Source organism: Myotis yumanensis, unplaced genomic scaffold (genome assembly GCF_028538775.1).
Source record: "Myotis yumanensis isolate MYYU_CA2020_CCGP unplaced genomic scaffold, mMyoYum1.0.hap1 SCAF_11, whole genome shotgun sequence".
Lineage (NCBI taxonomy): Eukaryota > Metazoa > Chordata > Mammalia > Chiroptera > Vespertilionidae > Myotis > Myotis yumanensis.
The window spans coordinates 56,284,170-56,293,894 of NW_027223762.1; the positions used below are offsets into that span (position 1 = coordinate 56,284,170).

General features: G+C 49.4%; 1 long non-coding RNA gene across 1 annotated transcript; it reads right to left on the bottom strand.

The window, feature by feature from the left end:
• Positions 1 to 3,494: 3,494 nt before the first annotated feature.
• LOC139020099 (uncharacterized) lies at positions 3,495 to 9,256 on the bottom strand. The gene is made up of 2 exons (XR_011473191.1): positions 9,151 to 9,256; positions 3,495 to 4,361 (listed from the first exon to the last, which is right to left on the bottom strand). It is a non-coding gene; the product is annotated as an uncharacterized lncRNA (long non-coding RNA).
• Positions 9,257 to 9,725: the final 469 nt, after the last annotated feature.

Sequence of the window (9,725 nt, forward strand, 5' to 3'; positions counted from 1 at the left end):
TCCCTGTGGTTGCATTGAAATTGAGGTGCATTTTTGAGTCCATGCCGCCTTGTGGGAAGGGTTGGTAGTACATGAAGCAAGTGAACTGGTATGGGGTCCACTGAGACCTCAGGCTTTCAGAATCTGCCTCCATTGGGCTGCATCCTCATGGAGAGGGAGAGATGAGGGTGGGCCCCATGCGGAACCAGCCTGCCGCCAAGCCTGACAGCCCAGATAGGCCAGGTGGAAAATGTGCATCCAGCAATACTGTGCGAGAGTTCCTCTCCATAGAAGCAGTGACGGGTAGATGTGTAAAGTGACATCCTAAAAAAATGGCATTAGGTATTGCCCACGGCCAAAAGCTCACCAAATTATGTCCCTCCTGTTTTATAAATCACAAACCTCTTTTTTTATTGTTTTATTGCTTAAAGTATTACAAACAGTATTACATATGTTTCCTTTTTTTTCCCCGCCCTTGACAATCCCCTGGCCTCCCCTAACCCCAGTGTCTTATGTCCATTGGTTATGCTTATATGCATGCATACAAGTCCTTCGGTTGATCTCTTACCCCCCCCCTCCCTCCTGCCTCTCTACCCTCCCCGGCCTTCCTGCTGCAGTTTGACAATCTGTTTGAGGCAGCTCTGCCTCTGTATCTATTATTGTTCATAAGTTTATAATGGTCTTTATTATCGATGAATGAGTGAGATCATGTAGTATTTTTCCTTCATTGACTGGCTTATTTCACTTAGCATAATGCTCTCCAGTTCCATCCATGCCGTTGCAAATGGTAAGAGTTCCTTCTTTTTTACAGTAGCATAGTATTCCATCGTGTCGATATACCACAGTTTTCTAATCCATTCATTTACTGATGGGCACTTAGGCTGTTTCCAGATCTTAGCTATGGTGAATTGTGCTGCTATGAACATAGGGGTGCATATATCCTTTCTGATTGGTGTTTCTGGTTTCTTGGGATATATTCCTAGAAGTGGGATCACAGGGTCAAATGGGAGTTCCATTTCCAATTTTTTGAGGAACCTCCATACTGCCTTCCATAGTGGCTGCACCAGTCTGCATTCCCACCAGCAGTGCACAAGTCTTCCTTTTTCTCCACATCCTCTCCAGCACTTGTTGTTTGTTGATTTGTTGATGATAGCCAGTCTGACAGGTGTGAGATGGTACCTCATTGTTGTTTTGATTTGCATCTCTCAGATGATTAGTGACTTTGAGCATGTTTTCATATGTCTCTTGGCTTTCTGAATGTCCTCTTTTGAAAGGTGTCTATTTAGATCCTTTGCCCATTTTTTGATTGGATTGTTTATCTTCTTTTTGTTCAGGTTTGGGGAAATGCCTTTAGCCATTTCCAACAGCTGACTACATGTGTGACTCAACCCTGTTGAGTCCCCTGGTCTCATCAACCTCTTGATGAAACTCTTAAAATTATGACATGCTGGAATTGGTCTACAGCAGGTGGGACATAGGTAATACTTACAACAATAAAGAATTATTAAAAATAAAAAGAAGTCAGTGTGTTTTGCCTGTCTCATCTCAGCAGTAGTTTAATACACAAGACTTAGCTTTAATAAGTCTTTTGGGTAGTTTCTGAGACAATGAGATTGTTGAGAACTAGAGGATGGGGAAAGGTCAGCTTCGGGCCCTGTGCAGACCTGGCAGAGAGGCAGTTTAAGGTCCTGTGCAGGGTGGGGGTGGAGGCTGAGTGGGGCCTGTGCAGCTTGGTGGAGAAGGTCAGCTGTAGGCCTCTGTGAAGGACCAGAGAGGAAGGGCTGAGGGGCGGGCAGCTGCAGGGGTTCAGAAGAGAGGAAACCTGGTTCACAGTTCACTCTTTTAAATGAGCAGTTTAAGGCTTTATACTTATCAGGTGGATACTGGAAACTGCTATGGGTTGCTTCTGAGATGACCTCCAATGTTCCCTGCGTCCTGTGTAATCCCCTCCCGCTGAGAGTGACTTGGAATGTCAATGTTGTGACTGACTTCTTGCTAGTACACTCTCTCTGCTGCCCCCTTGCCTTATATGATGTTGGGAAACCCATGTGACAAGAAGCTGTGGGTGGCCTCTTGCTGCTGGGGGAAGCCTCTGCTTACAGCCAGAAAAATACTGGCGCCCTTAGTCCTATAACCACAAGAAACTGCATTCTGTGTGAGCCCAGAAGCAGAACTGTCCCCAGCATAACCTGCCTGCCTGCCACAGTCCCATGAATGCTAACTGACTCCATCAAACTGCTGGGTCAGAGAGAAAGGAGAATCTATTACTATGACACAGCAGCGGAGGATCACCATTTTGGTGCCAGATCTCTGAGCCCCAAATCCCATGTGAAGATGGGAAGGTGACATCTGCATACACAGTGGGTGGCATCACAGAAAAGGACCTGCAAGCTTAGAAAAACCTATGGCTTTAATAATGGGCAGTGAGAACGCCTGCCCTTGGCTCAAAGGGAGACCTCATCTGCAGCTCCTAGGACAGAATGCAAGCCTGCCCTTTGACATGCTCTTTCAAAACAGTTTCCTACACACCAGGGAACAAGGGCAGACAGTGCCCTGTGCAAGACAAGCAGAACCATGAGGGACCCCAGAGAACTGTCTCCCATCAAGGCAACAGGTAACTTTCACTTTCAGGAAATTGTGTTATGAACAAGCACCCTCTCCAATAGGAAGGCTCTTCTATACAAGTCAACTAAGGACGGAGAACCTGATTTGATAAAGGATGCGGCATAGTTATTCCTTGCTGTTATCACTAACCTAGTGATAGTACACATTGGTGACTGTCTGACAGCCTCTGCAGTCAGGAGCAGGGCATGGCATAAGCAGTCCCTCTGATTCGGGGTTCACAAGACCAGGGTTTTGGCTGAGACTGTGGTCTCTCCTGAGTGTCCAGGAGGAAAGGAGATGCTTCCAATCTCACCCCGGTTGTGGGCAGAATTCGGTTTCCTGCAGATGTAGGACTGAGGGTGGATCTCCTGTGGCTGCGGCTGTGGCTGCAGGCGTCCTCAGCTCCGAGAGGCCACAGGGAGCTTCTTGACCCATGGGCCTCCCCAGCACGGCCACTTGCTGCTGCAAAGCCCACAGAGCAGAGGGCCAGCAACTCCAGCTGAATGGGCGCTGCAGTCTGTGTGAGGGAACCCATCATTGTGTCAGTGCCACCATGGTGGACAGTGGTCTCCTGCTGTCCTCAGATGTGTTCCTGGATGGGGCTGGATGGGATCAGAATAAGGGGGGTGGATGCCAGGGTGTCATACCAGGAGCCACCATTTGGGGTTGAGTGACAGTGTGTGTGTGTGAGGAGGGTGTGGGCATGAGGTGCCTGTGGACTCAGAAACTTGAGAGAAGTGGCCGCTGAATTGTCATTTGAGTGATCTGACTGGGTGTGTCTCTGTCCCACAGCCTGACCATTCCCTGACCCAAGGCCCTGAAGGTCAGCAAGTGGAGCAGTGAAGCAGGGGGTCCCTCGGGGGTGAGGACGACGGAGCCCTAACGAGGCATGCACGACTCTGGAGACCGGGTTCTGTGACACAGATCTAAGTTTATTGTGTAAGTGCAGCAGTATATATAACATTTTGCACCAATCAGAAGTTTACACAATCCTTAGGGCAGCCAATGGTAGGAAAGATCAGGGTACTGTGTAGTGGCTCTAGGAGGCTTGCTCAGGCGGGCGTTGCCACTTCCTGGTGTGCCGAGGAAGCTTGTATAGGCGGAGTGTGCTCACGCCATTGCATCCGCCACTGCACTGAGATAGATCTCCTGAGCTCTTCCCACATCTCCCCTTTCTTTTCTTATTAGCGCCTGCTGGACGTGTATGATCATGGCTTGCTGGGCACTTAGCTTAAGGAACATGTTGTATAAACAGCGAAATAATACTATTCTACGACGAATCCTACTATCATGACTCCCCAGATGAGGAGGTTGGCTGGGTTTAACCAGGAGGTTAGACGGCTGAGGGCATCACTTAAGAAACTAAACTCAATGGGCTTTACTCGGGTATTGCTGATTCTTAGGATTTCTCGCTGGAGCTGATAGGTGCTGTTTAGGAATGCCTGGCTGAATGGACCTTTAAGGAGATTTGCTAATGTTTTGCGCTCCCAGGAGGCATTTCTCACTGGAATGGGCGTTACACAGATGGCACACATTAATAGGAATAATGTCCCTGCCGATGGATTGCCTTCTGGGGCCATGCGTGCAGCTTGGTCCTGTAGGTTCTTGAGGGCCCATCAGTGCCTTGGTTGCCTCCACCGTCAGGGCTGGTTGTCCTCCATGGTCAGGTCCTCCATTTCCTCTACCGAGGGTGATGGTGATGGTGGTCTACGGCTCATCGCTGGTGGTGCAGGGTTTGATGTTACAGGCAGGAATCCACGCGGGATTTTTCTCACCTTCTGGAAAAATACAAGCAAACCCTCTCCCTTGGGTTAAGAGTGGGTCGGGGCCCTTCCAAGCCCCGGTTAGTGGATCTCTCCACCGGACCAAGGGGAGAGGTGTTGGTATGTCTCTGAGACCTCCCCAATGTTTGAAAATGGGAGGAAGACCGTCGGGGGCAAAATGAAAATAATTGAGAGTTAATAAGGCCTGTTGTAATAGTTGTTGGGGTGTGCCTGTATTTCCCCCTTCTTTTTCTTTTTGAATCTGGGTTTTTAGTTCTTTGTTCTGTCGTTCTACTATGGCTTGTCCCTGTGGGTTATAGGGAAGTCCTGTTGTATGTTAGATTTGGTGTTGTTTTAGGAATTGCTGGAATTGTTGGCTGGTGTAGCAGGGGCCGTTGTCAGTCTTTATTTCCCACGGGAAACCTAGCATAAGGAACGCATTCCGCAGCGCAGTGATAGCATGTGAGGAGCGTTCACTGGCTGCCGCGTGAGCATACACTGCTCCTAAGTGAGTATCTATAATGACATGGACATATTTTAGTCTCCCAAAAGAGGGAATATGAGTAACATCCGCCTGCCACAGCACATTGGCTTGCAGCCCACGGGGGTTAGTTCCCTGTGGTTGTAGTGGGCCTAAGGGTAGTAATGGCCCGCAGCTGCGGCATGCTCTTACAAGGTGCTTACAGGCCGCAAGCGTGAGTTTGGGGAATAATTGGTGTAGGCTGGCGGCTGACATGTGGAATTTATTGTGTAAGAGTCTGGCTTCCTCTACTGGGGTTAGGGTTAGTACTAGTCTATCTACCTGTTGATTTCCTTCTGCTAGAGGACCAGGTAAACCAGTATGAGCTCGGATATGCTGGATATACCAAGGATGTTTTCTGTTTTCTAATATGCTTTTTACTTGTTCTAATGCCTTATCTATTGGTGTCTCTTGAGCTCTAAAGGTGGGATAGCCTAGTGCCTTAACCGTCTGAACAGCGTAAGCACTATCTGAAAATAAGTTGATAGGCATGTCTGGACAATAGGTTAGGGCATATGCAATGGCTAACAGTTCTCCTACTTGTACTGATCCTGTATAAGTGTACTTGAAGTAATAAGGTTTCCAGTGTGGCTGATGACTTTTTATTACTGCCCCGCAATAATTTTTGCTAGCGTCAGTAAAAACTAAGGGTGCATGGGGAATAGGCTTAGAACTAGGTCTGCTAAGGCCATAGGTTTCCAACGGGATTTTCTGTAAAGCTTGTAAGATTCTGTCCTGAGGTAAGTGACTGTCAACCTGCCCTGGAAAATGTAATAGCAATAGCTGCGTATCAATATCATCAGCTAATAGCTGCTCTAACTGCTCGAGGGTGTATGGCAGAACAAGGGTGTCTGGTTCTCTGCCATACAAGGTAATACAAGCTTTTCGAAGTTTCCTTCCTATAAGGGAGTAGGCAGTGGTGGGGGGTGTTATTTTTGGCAGTTGGCTGTATGCTAGGTGTACCCAGTAGAGGGGGCCATTCTGGAATAACACTCCTGTAGGGGTGCCTAAGGTGGCTAGAACTATCGCTTGTATAGGTGACAGAGGGTCAAGTCTTTCTAATTTTTGCTCTCGGAGGGCTGTGTTAACTGCTTTCAGTGCCTCTTTTGCTTGTAAGGTGAGCTTCCTTATACTAAGGGGATTTGAATCTCCTTCTAAAAGACTGAAAAGAGGGTTTAACGTTTGAGTGGTTATTGATAAGCTAGATCTGACCCAATTGATTTGTCCACAGAGCTCCTGGAGCTCGTGGAGAGTTAATTGTTTGGGTATTTCTAGTTGGGGGGCTATTGGCCTAATATGTTCTTCAATTTTATACCCTAGAAAGGAATATTGGGAAAGTCTGTATTTTCTCTGGTGCCATGGTCAGGTTAAGAGCCTCAGGTTCTTTATCAAAGTTTCTTGAAAGGCCTCAAGCCATACCAGATCCCGGTGGGCTATCAAGATATCATCCATGTAATGGGTGATGAAACATTGGCTTGCTAGGGGCCTAGTGGCTATCCCTACAAAGGCCTGATAGATTGCTGGGCTATTTTTCATTCCCGGTGGGAGGACCTTCCAATGGTATCTTTCTGCTGGTAATTGGTGGTTGGTGGATGGTACCATAAAGGCGAAATATTGCCGGTCCTCTGGGTGTAGGGGGATAGAAAAGAAACAATCTTTAATATCTATTATTTTTATTTATGCTCCTTTTGCTATAGCTGATGGGTGAGGGAGCCCAGGTTGCAGGGGTCCCAATTTCTTCATGTGTTTGTTAACAGCTCTAAGGTCCTGTAAAAATCTCCACCTTTTCTTGTCTTTCTTTTGTATAACAAATACTGGGGTATCGTGAGGGCTTAAAGAGGGTTCTATATGTCCTGCTGTTAATTGTTCCGGTACCAGCTGTTTTAAGGCTGCTATCTTTTCTTGTGGAAGAGGCCACTGCTCCACCCAGATGGGATCCTGAGTATCCCATTTTAGCTTAATAGGCTCGGGTAATGACGGGTGGGCAGTAGCCCCTAGAATTGAGGGGGGGGGGGCGCGTGCGTGGATATAGTCGCGTTAACTGCTTGTAAAATGTCTCGTCCCCATAGGGTGTGTGGAACTCCAGTCATAAATAATGGCCTGAAAGTGCCTTTGTTGCCGTCCGGATCCCTCCATTCCAGGTCACCTGCAGCCTGGGTGGTCATTTTAAAACCGCTTACTCCCTGAACTAGCGGGCCGGCTATGGCCGGCCATTTTGTGCTTCTCCTTTGTTCTTGTATTACTGAAATATCCGCTCCAGTATCTACTAGCCCTTCTATGTCCTGTCCTTCTATTGTTAACGTGAGGAAAGCCTTAGTCTGGGTTAGCGGTAGAGCCCAATAGACTCCCTGCCGTTGCTCTCTTACTGGTGGGGCTGAGAGCTGCCCCCCTTCTCTTTTAAATGCGGTAGGGCGTTTCCTTCTTTGTCTTTTGCTGATTGGCAGTCCCTTTTCCAGTGAAAGCCTTTACAGCAGCGGGGACATACCGACGGGGGCTTTTTATTGTTCCCCTGTCTCCTTGCTTTATTGGGGCATTCCTTTGCAAAATGTCCTATTCCTTTGCATTCGTAGCAGGCACCTTTTTGGGGCACTGTTTGCCCTGTGAGGTTAAGCTGTGCTGCTAGGGCGGTAGCTAGTGCCGCTGCGGAGTGACTGCCTGCATCTCGGCAAGCTAATACCCAGTCATCGATAGAACCGGCTTTGACTGGCCCAATGGCTTGTCGGCACTCTGCATTAGCTCCTTCCCATACAAGCTCCCTTGTAAGGGCTTCTACTGCCTCTCTGACCCTGTGTAAAAATTCTGAAAATCCTTCATTTGAGCCTTGTACTAACTTAGACAGCTGCGCTGGCTTGCCCCTAGGATTAATTTGGGCGAAGGCTCTCATCGCACAAAGGGGGACCTGATCGAAGTATTGGGCTGGCCCTTGAGCTTGAGCGGCTGGCGAGGCATACAGTCCCTCTCCCTGGAGGGCGTGTGCCGGAAGGTTAAGCCCTGCTACTCTATTCCGCTCCGCTTGTTGTTCGCATTGCTCGTAATAGAGAGCTTTCCATTGTATCATATCCCCAGGCTGGAGGATAGTACGAGCGAGACTTTTCCAATCATATGGGCAATTTAACTGTATGCTAAAGTTTTCTAACAGTTGCTGAGTATACGGGGCTGAGAGTCCGTCTTCCTGTACTGCTTTTCTAATGGCCAGGAGGGTTTTCTGATCGGGCGGCAGCCAAGCCTGGGGCTGTGCAGCGGTAGGGTTTACATTGACTGGGAATAGTTGAGGCGGCTCTAACCCTAGGGAAGTTCTTGCTTGGTCCCTCTGTTGGCATAGAGATCGATATAATCCTGTCCACGGGTTATCATCTGTATCCCCTACAAAGGGATTCCTAGTGACTTTGCTGGGTTCTCCCTGACTCTGGGTTTTCTCTATAGCGCCTTTGTTTCGCTGAGCTAGCGCTGTTTCGCCCTCTGTCGGCTCTGATGGTCTACTTTCGCTTTCTGCCGATTTCTGCTCTAGTCTTTTCTCAGTAAAGGCGGTCCACGGATCTGCTGGGGCCGTGGGGTTAACATTCACAGGAAAGAGGCCAGGGGTCTCTAGCCCTAGAGATGTCTTTTCCCTATCCCTCTGGCTGCACATGGATCGATATGTCCCCGTCCATGGATTATCATCCGTGTCCCCCACGAAAGGGTTACTTGGGGGCCGCTGGGCACTTAAACTTTCTGTTCGCTCTGCGAGGGGAGCGGGGGAGTGACTCTGGCAGGCAGCCTCCTGGCGAGACTCCCCTGCTTTCACCTCGCTAGAGGTTTTTGCTGTCTCAGTTTCAGCCGTCCTGGAGCTTTGAGAAACTACCTTTGTCTTGTCGAAAACAGCCCAGGAATCTGCGGGGGCAGAGGGCTCTGGAGGGGAACAGGGAGGCAGAGGGTCTTCTGTTCCCCCGCCCGCACCGCCGGTGGCGGAGGGAGCCTCCGGGATGGGAAGTGCAGGCTCCGGCGGGGCCCTGCTTAGGCAGGCTAAGATGGCTAAAATAGCAGGTGGGAGAGAAAGCGGAAAAGTATTTCCCTCATGGACCTCTGCTGATCTTATCTTCTGTAATGCTTTCTCCCATGTACTGGGGTCCCAAGTGGGGGCTTCTAGCAACCAAGGGTTAAATGCTATTAGGACATCCCAGAGCTGTTGTAGCTCCTTTTCTGTTACTTTCACTCGGCTACTCTGTAACAACGCATGAAGCCCATGAGCCTGATGGGCTCGGGCTGAGGGGGGAAGGTTGCCCATCGTTACAGGGGGTCACTCACCCATCCTGGTGTGTGCCGTGCTCGAGGCTCCAGATGAAGCAGGGGGTCCCTCCGGGGTGAGGACGACGGAGCCCTAACGAGGCATGCACGACTCCGGAGACCGGGTTCTGTGACACAGATCTAAGTTTATTGTGTAAGTGCAGCAGTATATATAACATTTTGGACCAATCAGAAGTTTATACAATCCTTAGGGCAGCCAATGGTAGGAAAGATCAGGGTACTGTGTAGTGGCTCTAGGAGGCTTGCTCAGGCGGGCTTTGCCACTTCCTGGTGTGCCCAGGAAGCTTGTACAGGCGGAGTGAGCTCAGGCCATTGCACCCGCCACTGCACTGAGATAGATCTCCTGAGCTCTTCCCACAGAGCAGGGGCCCAGGACAGGAAGCACTTACTGGGCTTTTCCCCAAAGGCCTCAGCTGGGAGCCCAGCATCACCGTCCATGGAACCACCAGGGAGGAGGCTTGGTCTCCTGAGAGCTGGGGCTGCATCTGTGATTCTTGGGGGCAGGAGTCCTGCAGCTGTGGGTGCAGGTTTGCATTTCCTCCAGCTCCCACTCTATCACCCAAACTAGCCGTCCC